Raw genomic sequence first — 15,461 nt, 5'->3', positions numbered from 1 at the left:
AATGTGTTAGCCAATTTTAAAAAGGGCAAACAGTTATTGAAAGCCAGTCCTGGTGGGCACAGTGGCTCATGCCTGTAATCCCAACACTTTGGAAGGCTGAAGTGGAAGGATTGCTTGAGTCTGGGAGTTCAAGCCAGCCTAAGCAAGATAGTGAGACCCTGTCTCTACAAAAAATACAAAAATACAGCCGGGCACAGCAGCTCATGCCTGTAATCCCAACACTTTGGGAGGCTGAAGTGGGAGGATTGCTTGAGTCTGGGAGTTCAAGCCAGCCTGGGCAAGAGAGTGAGACCCTGTCTCTACAAAAAATACAAAAATACAGCTGGGCACAGTGGCTCATGCCTGTAATCCCAGCACTTTGGGAGGCCAACGCGGGTGGATCACCTGAGGTCAGGAGTTCAAGACCAGCCTGGCCAACATGGTGAAACCCCATCTCTACTAAAAATACAAAAATCAGCTGGGTGTGGTGGCATGCACCTGTAACCCCGACTACTCAGGAGGCTGAGGCAGGAGAATCACTTGAACCCAGGAAGCGGAGGTTACAGTGAGCCAAGATCACACCACTGCACTCCAGCCTATGTGACAGAGTGAGAATCGGTCTCCAAAAAAAAAAAAAAACCTGGGTGTAGTGGTGTGCACCTGCAGTGCCAGGGGTAGCTGTAGTCCCAGCTACTTGGAAGGCTGAGGTGGGAGAATTGCTTGAGCCTGCGAGGTCAAGCCTGCTATGAGTCATGATTGTGCCACCGCACTCCAGCCTGGGCGACAGAGTGAGCGTCAAGCAAAAAAAAAAAAGAAAAAAGAAAAGCTAGTCTTGACAAGAATGCTTTGAAATGTTACCGTTTACTCTCCTCCAATTTAAAGCTTGGGTAACTGACGTGCAAGGGGATCAGACAGTTTATGCAAGACCAACACAGCATGTTAATGTTAGAGGTGAGATTTGAACCCAAACTGTGCAACCCAAGAATCTGCATTCCTATGTCACCAAGACATCCAGACTATCTTGGTTCAAATTCCAGCTCCTCCACTTTATAACTGTGCAATTTTGGGTAAGTTACCCATCCTTTCTATACTTCCATTTCTTCACTGTGAAATAGGTTATGATTGTTTCTACGCCATTGGTTTATGATAGGGTTAAATAGGTTAATATCTGCAATATGCAAGGGCAAGACAGGATGGAATGGAATGGAGTAGAATAGGTAGATAAAATAAGGCCCCAGCTCTGGTGCCTCCCAGTCTTCTCAGTTTTTGTGTCTTCTAGAAGTTCCGACAGCCCATCTTGAAGTTATTTGATACTTAGGCACTGAATTTCTCAGGCCTTCTCAGACCACCTGCAGTTACAGGGATCTTTCTTTTTTAAAGCCAGTGCTGCCAGGCGCGGTGGCTCACGCCTGTAATCCCAACACTTTGGGAGGCTGAGGCGGGCAGATCATGAGGTCAGGAGTTCGAGATCAGCCTGGCCAACACAGTGAAACCCTGTCTGTATTAAAAATACAAAAATTAGCCGGGCATGGTGGTGTGTGCCTGAAGTCCCAGCTACTCGGGAGGCTGAGGAAGGAGAATCGCTTGAACCTGGGAGGTGGAGGTTGTGATGAGCCAAGATCATGCCACTGCACTCCAGCCTGGGTGACAGAGTGAGACTCTGTCTCAAAAAAAAAAAAAAAAAAAAAAAAAAAAAGCCAGTGCCTGGGCATCTCCCTGACCTGTCCAGGGAAAGGCTCAGACATCTTCATGTCTAACCAGATCTCCGCGTGACTTATATACACACTGGAGTTTCAACAGGCTCCGCCCCAGAGGCAGCTGGGGACAATTTAACATTATATGCATCCCAACCAAAAGGCTTCTGTTTCCTGGCAACCACGTAAAAAACCCGAGTCTACACCAAAACAGAACCTTCCCAAGTACAAATCAGAAAGAGAAGCAGGTGGGAGACAAGTGGTGGGGGAGGGAAAATACAAATATTTTGGAGTCACTACAAACGAATATAGAATATGGGCTTCACGGTCCGTTACAGAGTCAAAATGTGTTTATTTGTTTGTTCTACCCTCCACAGGATTGCCAGGAAATCAAACACAGGCAAAATCCTTACAACCAGGTGAATCAACATAGAGTTTGATACACATCACTAAAAGGAACTCACTTCAGTGATGGCCTCTAGAGGAAAATGAGGTTACGTTAATCAAACAGCAGAAGAGTTGAGACCTGAGTAATTAGTAAAGTGATTATTTACTTATGTTTTATTTATTTATTTTATTTTATTTATTTTTATTTTTACTTGAGATGGAGTCTCGCTGTCACCCAGGTAGGAGTGCAGTGGCACAATCTTGGATCACTGCAATCTCCATCTCCTGGGTTTCAAGCGATTCTCCTGCCTCAGCCTCCTGAGTAGCTGGGATTACAGATGCACACCACCGCACCTGGCTAATTTTTGCATTTTTAGTAGAGACAGGTTTTTGCCATGTTGGCCAGGCTGGTCTCAAACTCCTGACCTCAAGTGATCCGCCCGCCTCGGCCTCCCAAAGTACTGGGATTATAGGTGTGAGCTACCTCGCCCAGCCATGTAAAGTGATTTAAAAAAACAAAAACAAACAAACAAAAAAACCCTCAAATTTCTTTGTATTACTAGACTCAGGGATGGGGGTATGGAGGTGAGTGATCTCCTGGCCTTCATGCATCTAGGTTTTCTCTGCTGAAACCCGGAGTTAACATGGGAAGACTCACTCTCTTGGTCCCTTGCTAATTTACTGTGACCAAGAATTTTAAGATATTCAGGGGTGATGTTTTCCACTCTCCTCCTCTCTCCTTCAGTTCCTTTTCTCATCAAGAAAGGAACTACCGAATAAAGCAACGATTAAGTTCGAGAAAGCCTGCCGGGCACGGTGGCTCACACTTGTAATCCCAGCACTTTGGGAGGCTAAGGCAGGTGGATCACTCAAGGTCAGGAGTTTGAGACCAGCCTGGCCAACATGGTGAAAACTTGTCTCTACTAAAAATACAAAAATTAGCTGGGCATGGTGGTGTGCACCTGCAGTCCCAGCTATTTAGGAGGCTGAGGCAGGAGAATCGCTTGAGCCCAGGAGGTGGAGGTTGCAGTGAGCCAATGTCTCGCCACTGCACTCCAGCCTGGGCAACAGAGCGAGGCTCCATCTCAAAATAAAAAAACAAGTTTGAGAAAGCCTCAGAGGCATGCAATAAACTAAAAGTGTAGTATCTGTGGCATTAATTAAACATGATGCAGTGAGTCACCGAATTCATTTAGTCTTGAACGTTTCCAAAAGAGTCTCTAATGGAAACACTGTTGTTAGCAGAACGCTGCCGGCAAAGTCTACGGGGAGAGAGACACCTGTTCCATTTCCCTCCAGGCTGGTGGCATTGCCTTCCCTGGAAAGCACACACTGCCCCCAGATTGCCCTTCCTAAAACATCTCTTTCATCCCGTCATGCTTTTGCTCAAAGTCACTCAGTGCCACTAGGGATCAGAGGAGGAAGGGCTAGCCCCTCTGGCCAACAGTCAGTGCTTGTGTGACCACAAGTGGCCCTTTTTGGCTTCCCTTTCTTCCTCAGCTCCACCCAAGTCTACCTTTCTGGGCTGATTCACCCCAGTGGTTCTAAACACAGCTTTTCTTTTCCTTCCCATGAGGCCTTTGCCTCTGCCACTCCCCACTACCTGGAAACCCACCTTCCTCTCTTATTTCTGTTGATACCATTTCTATTGCTGAGGGTTTAATTCAAACAACCCCTCTGTGGGTGCCTGCCTATAGCCTCTGTCTGTGCTGCTTGTCTATACCAATCATTTTGCACCCAGGAAGTGTTGCTTGGCAATAGTTGTCTGTGTATGTGTCTGTGCGTATGTCCTGTCTGCTTCTTTGTACCAGTCAGCTCTTGCCACACTAATGCTGAGTAACAAACAGCCACAAAATCTCCCTGGCATACTGCATCATTGCTGTAGAAGTTGGAGGGAGGTAGCTGTGAGCGAGGGAATGTGAGTGTCCTTCACAAGCTGAAAAGACAAAGAACAGATGTCCGTCTAGAGCTTCCAGTGGGGACACAACTCTGCCAAACACTTCGATTTTAGCCCTGAAAGAGTCACTGGGGACTTCTGACATGCAGAGCTATAAAATAATAACATTGCATGGTTTGAAGCTACTAGATTGTAGTAGTTTGTTAGAGTGACTGAAGAAAGCTAGTATATTAGCTAGGTATGGTGGCTCACGCCTGTAGTTCCAGCTACTTGGGAGGCTGAGGCAGGAGGATCCCTTGGGCCCAGGAGGCTGAGGCTGCAGTGAGCTGTGATTACACCACTGCACTCTGGCCTGGAAAAAAGAGTGAGACCCTATCTCAAAAAAAAAAAAAAAAAAAAAAAAAAAGAGAAAAGAAAAAGAAAAAAGAAAGAAAGAAAGAAAAAGGAAAGCTTGCCAGGCACAGTGGCTCACACCTGAAATCCCAGCACATTGGGAGGTGGAGGCAGGTGGATCACCTAAGGTCAGGAGTTCAAGACCAGCCTGGCCAATATGGTGAAACCCCGTCTCTACTAAAAATAAAAAATTAGCCGGGCATGGGGGCAAGCGCCTGTAGTCCCAGCTACTCGGGAGGCTGAAGCAGGAGAACTGCTTGAACCCGAGAGGTGGAGGTTGCAGTGAGCCAAGATTGTGCCACCGCACTCCAGCCTGGGCGACAGAGAGAGACTCTGTCTCAAAAAAAAAAAAGAAAAAGGAAAGCTAAGGCAGGACATGGTGGCTCACGCCTGAAATCTCAGCACATTGGGAGGCAGAGGCAGTTGGATCGCCTGAGATCAGAAGTTCAAGACCATCCTGGCCAACATGGTGAAACCCCGTCTCTACTAAAAATACAAACAATTAGCTAGGCGTGGTGGTGGGCACCCTGTAATCCCAGGTATTCAGGAGGCTGAGGCAGGAGAATTGCTTGAACTTGGGAGGTGGATGTTGCAGTGATCAGAGATCCATGTCACTGCACTCCAGCCTGGGCAACAAGAGAGAAACTCTTCAAAAAAAAAAAAAAAAAAAAAAAAAAAAAAAGAAGAAGAAGAAGAAAAGAAAAGAAAAAGGAAAGCTAATACAAAATGTGAATTAAATCTGTATTTGTTGACTGTTACTACTGTTCTAGAGGAGAATTCATTTCCTTGCATTTTCCAGGTTCTGGAAGCCTCCTACATTCCTTGGCTCACAGCCCAGCATCACTCCGACCTCTGCTTCCATTATTCCATGTCGTCCTCTGCCTCTGACCCTCCTGCTTCCCTCTTAGGAGAACCCTTGGGATGACATTGGACCCACCCAGATAATCCAGGATCATCTCGTCTCAAGATTCCTTAATCACATCTGAAAAGCCCTCTTTTGCCACATAAGGTAACATATTCACAGTTCTCAGGCATTAGACCCTGGACGTGTTTGGGGATCATTTCCAGCTTAACACAGCCCATCCTATGGCTCCCAATGATTCATGTCCACCTCACACACAAAATACAGTCAGCTCAATTGATGTGCTTGTAGGATTCATTCATTCGTTCCATAGAAATAGAATGAGGACCTATTATGTGGCAGACTCTGGTGGATCAACCAGTAGCACTCACATTACAGAAGAAGGACAGGGACAATAAGTAAGGTTTGTTTTATTTATTTATTTATTTATTGAAACAGAGTCTCACTCTATCGCCCAGGCTGGAGTGCAAGGGTGCGATCTCTGCTCACTGCAACTTCCGCCTCCCAGGTTCAAGCAATTATCCTGCCTCAGCCTCCCAAGTAGCTGTGACTACAGGTGCCTTCCACCACACCTGCCTAATTTTTGTATTTTTAGTAAAGACAGGGTTTCACCATGTTGTCCAGGCTGGTCTCAAACTCCTGACCCCAAGTGATCAGCCCATCTTGGCCTCATTTCGGCCTCCCAAAGTGCTGGAATTACAGGCGTGAGCCACTGAACCTGGTTCATAAGGAAGCTAGAAGAAGAAAGAAGAAGGAGGAGGAGGAGGAGGAGAAGGAATAGGAGGAAGAGGAGGAGGAGAAGAAGGAAGAGGAGGAGGAGAAGGAAGAGGAGGAGAAGGAAGAGGAGGAGAAGGAAGAGGAGGAGGAGCAGGTGAATGGGAAGAGGAGGAGGAGGAGGAGGAAAGAGGAAGAAGTGGAGGAGGAGGGGGTAGGAAGAAGAATGTTAGTGATGATTAAGTAATTTTGGAGGAAAAAAACAAGGAAAAGTGACTGTTTTTACACAGGGAAGTCTTCAGCAATAAGGTGGCTCTGGCCGGGCGTGGTGGCTCAAGCCTGTAATCCCAGCACTTTGGGAGGCTGAGACGGGCGGATCACGAGGTCAGGAGATCGAGACCATCCTGGCTAACATGGTGAAACCCCGTCTCTACTAAAAAGTGCAAAAAACTAGCCGGGCGAGATGGCGGGCGCCTGTAGTCCCAGCTACTCGGGAGGCTGAGGCAGGAGAATGGCGTGAACCCGGGAGGCGGAGCTTGCAGTGAGCTGAGATCCGGCCACTGCACCCCAGCCTGGGCGACAGAGCGAGACTCCGTCTCAAAAAAAAAAAAAAAAAAAAAAAAAAAAAAAAAAAAAAAAAGGTGGCTCTGAGGGGACAATGAGGAGGGTAGGGGAACAAACCCTGCACATAAAGGGGTTGATTAGGTGGACAGAAAGCGTCTCTGTAGGACAACATGAGATGTCCTCAATGTACGTTCAATAACGATTTTGGCAAAACTGGACAGAAGCCATGTTTTCACAGAAGTTGCCCTTTTTTTTTTTTTTTTTTTTTTTTTTTTTTTTTTGAGACAAGCTCTCGCTCTACCACCCAGGCTGGATTGTAGTGGTGTCATGACAGCTCACTGCAGCCTCGACCTCCTAGGCTCAAATGATCCTCCCACCTTAGCCTCTTAAAGTGCTGAGATTATAGACGTGAGCCACCCTGCCCAGCTGAGGTTGCCTTTTCTTTTCTTTTCTTTTCTTTGAGACAGAGTCTCTATGTCGCCCAGGCTGGCATGCAGTGGCATGATCTTGACTCACTGCAGCATCCATCTCCCAAGTTCAAGCAATTCTCCTCTGCCTCAGCCTCCCGAGTAGCTGGGATTACAGGCATGTGCCACCACACCCTCCTAATTTTTTTTTTAGTAGAGACAGGGTTTCACCATGTTGGCAAGGTTGGCCTTGAACTCCTCACCTCAGGTGATACACCCACCTCAGCCTCTCAGAGTGCTAGCATTACAGGTGTGAGCCACCGTGCCCAGCCGGTTGCTATATTGTAGAAAGAGATTTGATGGAAATGATGAAGCTTAATTTTAAGGCCTCTCCCTTGGAAAAAGCCCCTCCCTTCCAAGGCCACTTCTTTTCTCATTTTACATACTCTCGTGTGTACTTGTGAATTAATCCCTGTGTATCTCTTTTCTAAAACGGGGCCTCCAGGCTGGGTGTGGTGGCTCACACCTGTAATCACAGCACTTTGGGAGGCTGAGGCAGGCACATCACTTGAGGTCAGGAGTTTGAGGCCAGTCTGGCCTACATGGTGAAACACCATCTCTACCAAAAATACAAAAATTAGTTGGGTGTGGTGATGTGTGCTATAGTCCCAGCCACTTGGGAGGCTGAGGTGAGAGAATCCCTTAAACCCGGGAGGCAGAGTTTGCAGTAAACCAAGATCACGCCATTGCACTCCAGCCTGGGCTACAGAGCGAGACTTGCAGTCTAGCCCGGGCAACAGAGCAAGACTCCGTCTTAAAAAATAAAACAGGGCCTCCACAGGAGAATGGCGTGAACCCGGGAGGCGGAGCTTGCAGTGAGCCGAGATCGCGCCACTGCACTCCAGCCTGGGCGACTGAGCGAGACTCCGTATCAAAAAAAAAAAAAAAAAAAAAAACAAAACAAATAGGGCCTCCACACAGCCTAAGCTCCACTAAACCCAGATATGCCCCAGCGGGAGGATGAATCTAGTAATCATGGCCATGTGTGTGTTCCTACAGTTTGCGAGTATATACTGAATGAAAGGCATGGGGTTCTGCCAAGGCACAAGGCAGAAGGAGCTTGCCTAGCCTGCATTCATGAACTTGTGTTCCTACAGAGGAGCACTTGAGCAGAAATCTGAAAGATGAGTAGGTGTGGCTGAGGAGACACTCCTAGGAAAAGGACCTGTATCAGCAAAGGCTGTCAGGCGGGCAGGGAAGTGGACCAGAAAAGAAAGGATGCATGTATTAATTATGAGGACAAGGAACACTGTAGGGAGTAAGGGAAACTCCCCCTTTGCCCTCAGAAGTTTCACTGAAAAATCAACTCACAAAAGGCAGATTAATAAGAGAAAAGGCCTTTGGGAGGCCAAGGCAGGAGGATTGCTTGAGGCCAGGAATTCAGGACCAGCCTGGGCAACATTGCAAGCTCCCATCTCTATAAATTTTTTTTTAATAGTCAGGCATAGGCCAGGCGCAGTGGCTCCCACCTGTAATATCAGCACTTTGGGAGGCCGAAGCAGGCGGATCACCTGAGGTCAGGAGTTCGAGATAGCCTGGCCAACATGATGAAACTAAAAATACAAATAGTAGTCTCTACTAAAAATACAAAAAAAAAGAAAAAAAGTTAGTCAGGCATGGTGGCAGACGCCTGTAATCCCAGCTACTCAGGAGGCTGAGGCAGGAGAATTGCTTGAACCCAGGTGGTGGAGGTTGCAGTGAGCCAAGATCACACCACTGAACTCCAGCCTGGGCAACAAGAGTGAAAGTCCATCTCAAAAAATAAAATAAAATAGCCAGGCATGGTGGCACACACGTATGGTCCCAGTTACTTGGGAGGCTGAGCCAGGAGGATGGCTTGATCCCAGGAGTTCAAGGCTGCAGTGAGCTATTACTGCTCCACTGCACTCCAGTCTGGTCAACAGCACAAGACCCTGTCTCCAAAACAAAAAGAGAAAGAGAGAATGGGCATACAAATGTATGAACATGCACACGGAAGAGACCCACTGAGAGATTACTCACCTCCCTGCTACCATGGAGCTTGGAAATTTATTAACATCTTGAGATTACAGAAAGAATGGGAGCTTGGATCTTGGCAAAACAGGTGTGAATGGTGTTGAAGGGAGTTCAAATGGTATCTGCAGCTAGATTGTGGAGATTTCATTGGAAAGGGGTGTTGACCTCACCAGCCAAAAATAACCAGAAATTCATCTGTAGCCCAACAAAGATAAGTGTATTACCTTGCTGCAGCAAGGGAGAGTCCACCCTAGAGGACCACTGGGAAACCAGGGAGGAGGGATCCCAGAAGGGCTTATTCTAGGATTTGAGTTTGTGCAGGGTGATTTTAGCAGGGACTGTGGGATGGAGCAGGAACTCCTCTTAGGGGCTTGCAGGCCCCCCAAGCATAGAAATGAAGAAAAATAGGCCGGGCGCGGTGGCTCAAGCCTGTAATCCCAGCACTTTGGGAGGCCGAGACGGGTGGATCACGAGGTCAGGAGATCGAGACCATCCTGGCTAACACGGTGAAACCCCGTCTCTACTAAAAAATATAAAAAACTAGCCGGGCGAGGTGGCGGGCGCCTGTAGTCCCAGCTACTCGGGAGGCTGAGGCAGGAGAATGGCGTGAACCTGGGAGGCGGAGCTTGCAGTGAGCTGAGATCCGGCCACTGCGCTCCAGCCTGGGCGACAGAGCCAGACTCCGTCTCAAAAAAAAAAAAAAAAAAAATGAAGAAAAATTTTGAGTTCCTTCAAGGGAAATTCCAGGCACCTCGCTAGTAATTCCAGGCACCTCGCTAATAATTCCAGGCACCTCGCTGAGAAGTAAATGAGTGACTTGATAAGCAAGAAGGTAATAGTAGCTCAAAACACTAGCAAGAAAGTTAGAATGATGGGATGTCTGGTTCGCTTACAGAAACTAAGGATAGTGTCTTAACATATGTCTGTGGGTTGTTTTTCAGGATCCTGGACCCCCACCAAACAGACCCACTGGCCGTAGACCTCATATTAAAAGAAACAGAGGACTGAACTCTGACCACTGTTTTTTGTTCTAATTTCTTCCTGTGAGGTCTAAAGGAGATCACAGCCACCAGACAGAGCTAACATTCTTTAGTGCTAATCTCAATTTTTTAGACAAAGCTTCGCCTCCTTAACCAGTCACAACTCAAAAAATCTTTGAATCCAGGGCCAGGCGTAGTGGCTCACACCTGTAATCCCAGCACTTTGGGAAACCGAGGTGGGCAGCTCACAAGGTCAAGAGATCGAGACCATCCTGAACAACATGGTGAAACCCCGTCTCTACTAAAACTACAAAAAATTAGCTGGGTGTAGTGGCTTCAGCCTGTAGTCCCAGCTACTCAGGAGACTGAGGCAGGAGAATCACTTGAACCCAGGAGGCAGAGGTTGCAGTGAGCTCAAATCGTGCCACTGCACTCCAGCCTGGTGACAAAGTGAGGCTCCATTTCAAAAAAAAAAAAACTTTGAATCCACCTATGACCTGTGGGCCTCTGTTTCCAGATGTCCTGCCTTTTTAGGTCAAACCAATGGATAGCCTGCATGTAATTGATTTATGGCTTTCCCTGTAACCTCTGTCTCCTTGCCTTTAAAAACTCTTACCTGTGGCCAGGTGCAGTGGCTCACTCCTGTAATCCCAGCACTTTGGGAGGCCGAGGCAGGTGGATCACCTGAGCTCAGGAGTTCAAGACCAGCCTGGCCAACATGGTGAAACCTCGTCTCTACTAAAAATACAAAAATTAGCTGAGTGTGGTGGTGCATGCTTGTAATCCCAGCTACTCAGGAAGCTGAGAAGTAGGAGAATTGCTTGAATCTAGGAGGCAGAAGTTGTTACAGTGAGCTGAGATAGCGCCATTACACTCCAGCCTGAGCAACAGAGCAAGACTCCGTCTCAAAAAAAAAAAACAAACTCCCTGTAAGCCATCAGAGAGTGTGGGTCTTAAACCATGAGCTGCCCAATTCTCCTTGATTGGGGCCCTGCAATAAATGCCTCACTTTCCCTCGCTGCAATCCCAATGTCAGTGTTTGGCTTTGCTGTGCAGGGCAAGTGGACCCCAATTAGGTTCAACTAGGGTTGGGGGGACCAGCTGGATATAATCAGGGCATGAGGCCAGTTCAGCAAAAGGGTATCCTAGGAGAAATTTAAAAACACAGTTTTCTCTATGCCGAAAAGGAAAGAGACTCATTCCCTTCTTCCTTTCTTGGAGAATTTCCTTTAGAAATTTTGTGTTTGCAATTATATCTTCTGTCCCTTTGATAGGTACATAAATCTTTTGTGTATGTGCCATTCTTTTATACAATCCCATCGGGCTCTGGACACTCTCACCAATATCCCATACTTCCTTTTCCACTGTTAAACATTTCATGAACCGCAAGGTGGGAGGGGCTGGGTGAGGGTTTGGGTTCCCCCTCCTGCCATCCTAAGCATCTGGGGTACCAGCCCTGCTGCCAAGTGATCTTGTCCCTAGCCCTGTCCCCCCAGACTGGCATGAGTGTGTGTTTGTGCCAAACTTCTATTTCAAATTGCAAATATAAATCAAGGAAAACAATTTAAGTTAAAAAAAAAGAAAAAGAAGGCTGGGTGCCATGGCTCACACCCGTAATTCCAGCACTTTGGGAGGCCGAGGTGGGAGTTCAGGAGTTGGAGACCAGCCTGGACAACAAGGTGAAACCCTGTCTCTACATAAAAAATTGCAGAAATCAGCCAGGTGTGGTGGTGTGCGCCTGCAGTCCCAGCTACTCAGGAGCCTAAGGTGGGAGGCTGCCTTGAACCCGGGAGGCAGAGGTTGCAGTGAGCTGAGATGACACCACTGTACTCCAACCTGGATGACAGACTGAAACCCTCTCTCAAAAAAAAAAAAAAAAAAAAAAAAAAAAAAAAAAGGCCGGGCATGGTGACTTATGCCTATAATCCCAGCACTTTGGGAGGCCAAGGCGGGCGGATCACCTGAGGTCTAGAATTCGAGACCAGCCTGACCAACATGGAGAAACCCCATCTCTACTAAAAACCCAAAATTAGCCAGGTGTGGTGGCGCATGCCTGTAATCCCAGCTACTCTGGAGGCTGAGGCAGGAGAATCACTTGAACCTGGGAGGCAGAGGTTGCGGTGAGCCAAGATCCGTCCGTTGAACTCCAGCCCGGGCAACAAGAGTGAAACTCCATCTCAAAAAAAAAGGAAAGAAAGAAGAAAGAAACAAAGAAGAGAGAAAGAAAGAAAGAAGAAAGAAACAAAGAAGAGAGAAAGAAAGAAGAAAGAAAAGAGAAAAGAAAGAAGGAAGGAAGGGAGGAAGGAAGGAAGAAAGAAAAAAAGAAAGGAAGAAAGAAAGAAAGAAAAGAAAGAAAGAAAGAAAAAGAAAGGAAGGAAGGAAGGAAAGAAAGAAAGAGAGAAGGCCAGGCGTGTTGGTTTACGTCTGTAATCCCAGCATTTTGGGAAGCCAAAGTGGGTGGATCACCTGAGGTCAGGAATTCCAGACCAGCCAGGACAACATGGTGAAACCCCATCTCTACTAAAAATATAAAATTAGCTGGGTATGGTGGCACATGTCTGTAATTCCAGCTACTTGGGAGGCTGAAGCAGGAGAATCACTTGAACCCGGGAGGTGGAGGTTGCAGTGAGCAGAGATCATGCCACTTCACTCCAGCCTGGGTGACAAGAGAAAAACTCTGTGTCAAAAAAAAAGAAAAAGAAAAAAGAGAGAGAGAGAAAAAAAAAAGAAAGATGAAGGAAAGAAAGAAAAAGAAGAAAGAGAAAGGAAAGAAAGAAGAAAGAAAAAAGAAAGAAAGAAAGAAAAAGAAAGAAATAAATAAAAGAAAGAAAAGAAAAAAAAAAGAGACTGCCACTGTACACATTATCCATATTCTTCCTCTGTTTTATCTCTTTCTTCCCAGTGCTTATCACTGCCTAAGGATAGCACTGATGAATCCTGATAGTATTAGCAGTATCCGCTGTCACCTACGCTAACATCTCAGCTCTGTGACCAGGGCATTTGTGACTTTACCCTGTTCACCTTTGTACCCACACTGCCAAAAACAGAGCAGTCATTAAATTTGGGTTTATTTGTTACACAGCAATACTAACTGATGTATATGTCTTATTTAGTAGGAAGATTGATTGTTATCCCCATTTTATAGATTAGGAAACTGAGGCTTACAGAAATTAACCTCTATTGGGCATTTGGTTATGGATGGTGAGGGAGACAGAGGTAGCAAGGATGGTGACAAGTTCATGTTTTACAGGAATGGATGAATGAGTAGCGCTTCCTAAGGCAGGAACTACTAAGAGAAGACAAGGTAAAGTAGAGAAGAAAGATCTTGAGTTCCCTCCTGGATAAGTTGAGTATGAAGGGCCTAAAGGGAATGGCAGGTGAGCAGGCTAAGCCAGACTAGATCCCAGAGGAGCGGGTGGGGCAGGAGAGAGAAATGTGGATATTTCATTTGGATTTGGATCGTCATTTGAGTTGTGGACAGAGGCAAGACAGTGAAAGAAGAGGGCTTGCTGAGGCCCAAGATACCACAACATGTAACATCTGGGTGGTTGCAAAGAAGACGGAGAAGGTGCAGTCCCAGAGGTGAGAGGAGAACCGGGAGACGGTGGAGTCACAGAGACCTTGTCTTGTCTTGCTCTGTCGCCCAGGCTGGAGTGCAGTGGTGTAGTCACAGTTCACTGCAACCTTGAACTCCTAGGCTCAAGTGATCCTCCCACCTCAGCCTCCAGAGTAACTGGAACTACGGGTTTAAGCCACCATGCTGGTAAAATTCAATCATTTTAAAGAGAACAATTCAGTGGCATTTAGTATATTCCCAATGCTGTGCAACCACCACCACCACCTCTATCTAATTCCAAAACATTTCCATCTCCCCAAAGTAAACCCATATCCAGGCGAGGCACGGTGGCTCACACCTGTAATCCCAGCACTTTGGGAGGCCGAGGCGGGTGGATCATGAGGTCAGGAGTTCAAGATCAGCCTTGCCAACATGGTGAAACTCTGTATCTACAAAAATACAAAAATTAGCCAGGCATGGTGGCATGCACCTGTAAGCTACTTGGGAGGCTGAGGCAGAAGAATCTCTTGAACCCTAGAGGCCAAAGTTGCAGGGAGCCGAGATCATGCCATTGCACTCCAGCTTGGGCGACAGAGAGAGACTCTGTCTCAAAAAACAAACAAACAAACAAAACCAATATCCAGTTGATTTCCAAGTTGCCGGGAGTACTTCATTGAAGCCTCCATGTACTAACAACAGATCCTTCTAAATGTAATTGGACTTTGAGGTTTTGGAGCAAAGACTCCATTTTTCTCACCCCCCTGTATCCCCAGGGCACACAATACAGGGCTTTGGCACTGAACTAAACTTTTTTTTTTTTAATGTGCAGATCCTGAGACTACCCACCCAATCCTGAGTGATAACTCCTGCGTTGAAGACTCAAATCCAGGCTCTAGCACTTTTGTCTCTGTGACTTTGAACCAGTGACTGCCACCTGGAGGAACTTTACCTTTTCTGTAGAATAGGTATAACTGTGGTACCTATTGTGGGAGGTCAGACTATGCTCCCCCAAATATGAAGGACTGTTGAGCTGGAAACAATTAAGAAACCAGTACAGGAGAGCTCTCTGCCTGCCCTCTATTAGCCTAAAATCAGGGCACAGATTTGAGGATTATTACTCCCCTACGCTATCATAGAGGGCTTCCCATAGCACTCACTCAAGAATATTGTTATTATTACATCATATGGTTAAGATTACCGACAAGCAAAAGTCAAGCAGATCTGAAATACAGTCCAAGACAAGGGGCCGGGCGCGGTGGCTCACACCTGTAATCCCAGCATTTTGGGAGGCTGAGGTGGGCGGATCATTTGAGGTCAGGAGTTCGAGACCAGCCTGAGCAACATGGTGAAACCCTGTCTCTACTAAAAATTCAAAAATTAGCCTGCCGTGGTGGCGGGCGCCTGTAATCCCAGCTACTAGGGAGGCTGAGGCAGGAGAATTGCTTGAACCAGGGAGGTGGAGGTTGAAGTGAGCCGAGATCGCGGCCACTGCACTCCAACCTGGGTGGCTCGTGAGACTCTGTCTCAAAAAAAAAAAAAAAAGTAAAAATGCAAAAACTAGCTGGGTGTGGCGGCGCGCGCCTGTAATCCCATCCACTCGGGAGGCTGAGGCAAGAGAATCGCTTGAAACCGGGAGGCAGAGGTTGTAGTGAGCCGAGATAGCGCCACTGCACTCCAACCTGGGCGAGAGCGAGACTCCGTCCCAAAGGAAAAAAAAAAAAATCCAAGACAAGGGATCCTGAGCAAGTCCTCTCACTCTCCGAACCTCAGTTTCCCCGTCTGTAATATGTCGAGAAAGATAGTTCCTAGGGTAAATGAGGAAGGTTCAATGCTCACAGAAAGCGCTCAGCACGCGTAAGAATAGATACCATTTTTGTTAATTTTAAACACTAATTACAGATAGCACCACTGCCCTCCAGCCTGGGCGAGAGCGAGACTCCGTCCGAAAGCGGAAAAAAAAAAAAAAAATCCAA

At 46.9% G+C, this 15,461-nt stretch overlaps 1 protein-coding gene across 1 annotated transcript in view; it reads left to right on the top strand.

Annotated features, from left to right (window-relative positions):
• Positions 1-15,461, top strand: part of FBXO21 (F-box protein 21) — a 189,565-nt gene that overhangs the window by 123,913 nt on the left and 50,191 nt on the right. The gene's annotated exons all lie outside the window — the stretch shown is intronic.

The sequence above is a fragment of the Macaca thibetana genome, chromosome 11, assembly GCF_024542745.1.
Source record: "Macaca thibetana thibetana isolate TM-01 chromosome 11, ASM2454274v1, whole genome shotgun sequence".
Taxonomy (NCBI): Eukaryota; Metazoa; Chordata; class Mammalia; order Primates; family Cercopithecidae; genus Macaca; species Macaca thibetana.
The sequence above is the reverse complement of the archived record's forward strand: the minus strand, read 5'-3'. Positions and strand labels throughout refer to the sequence as shown.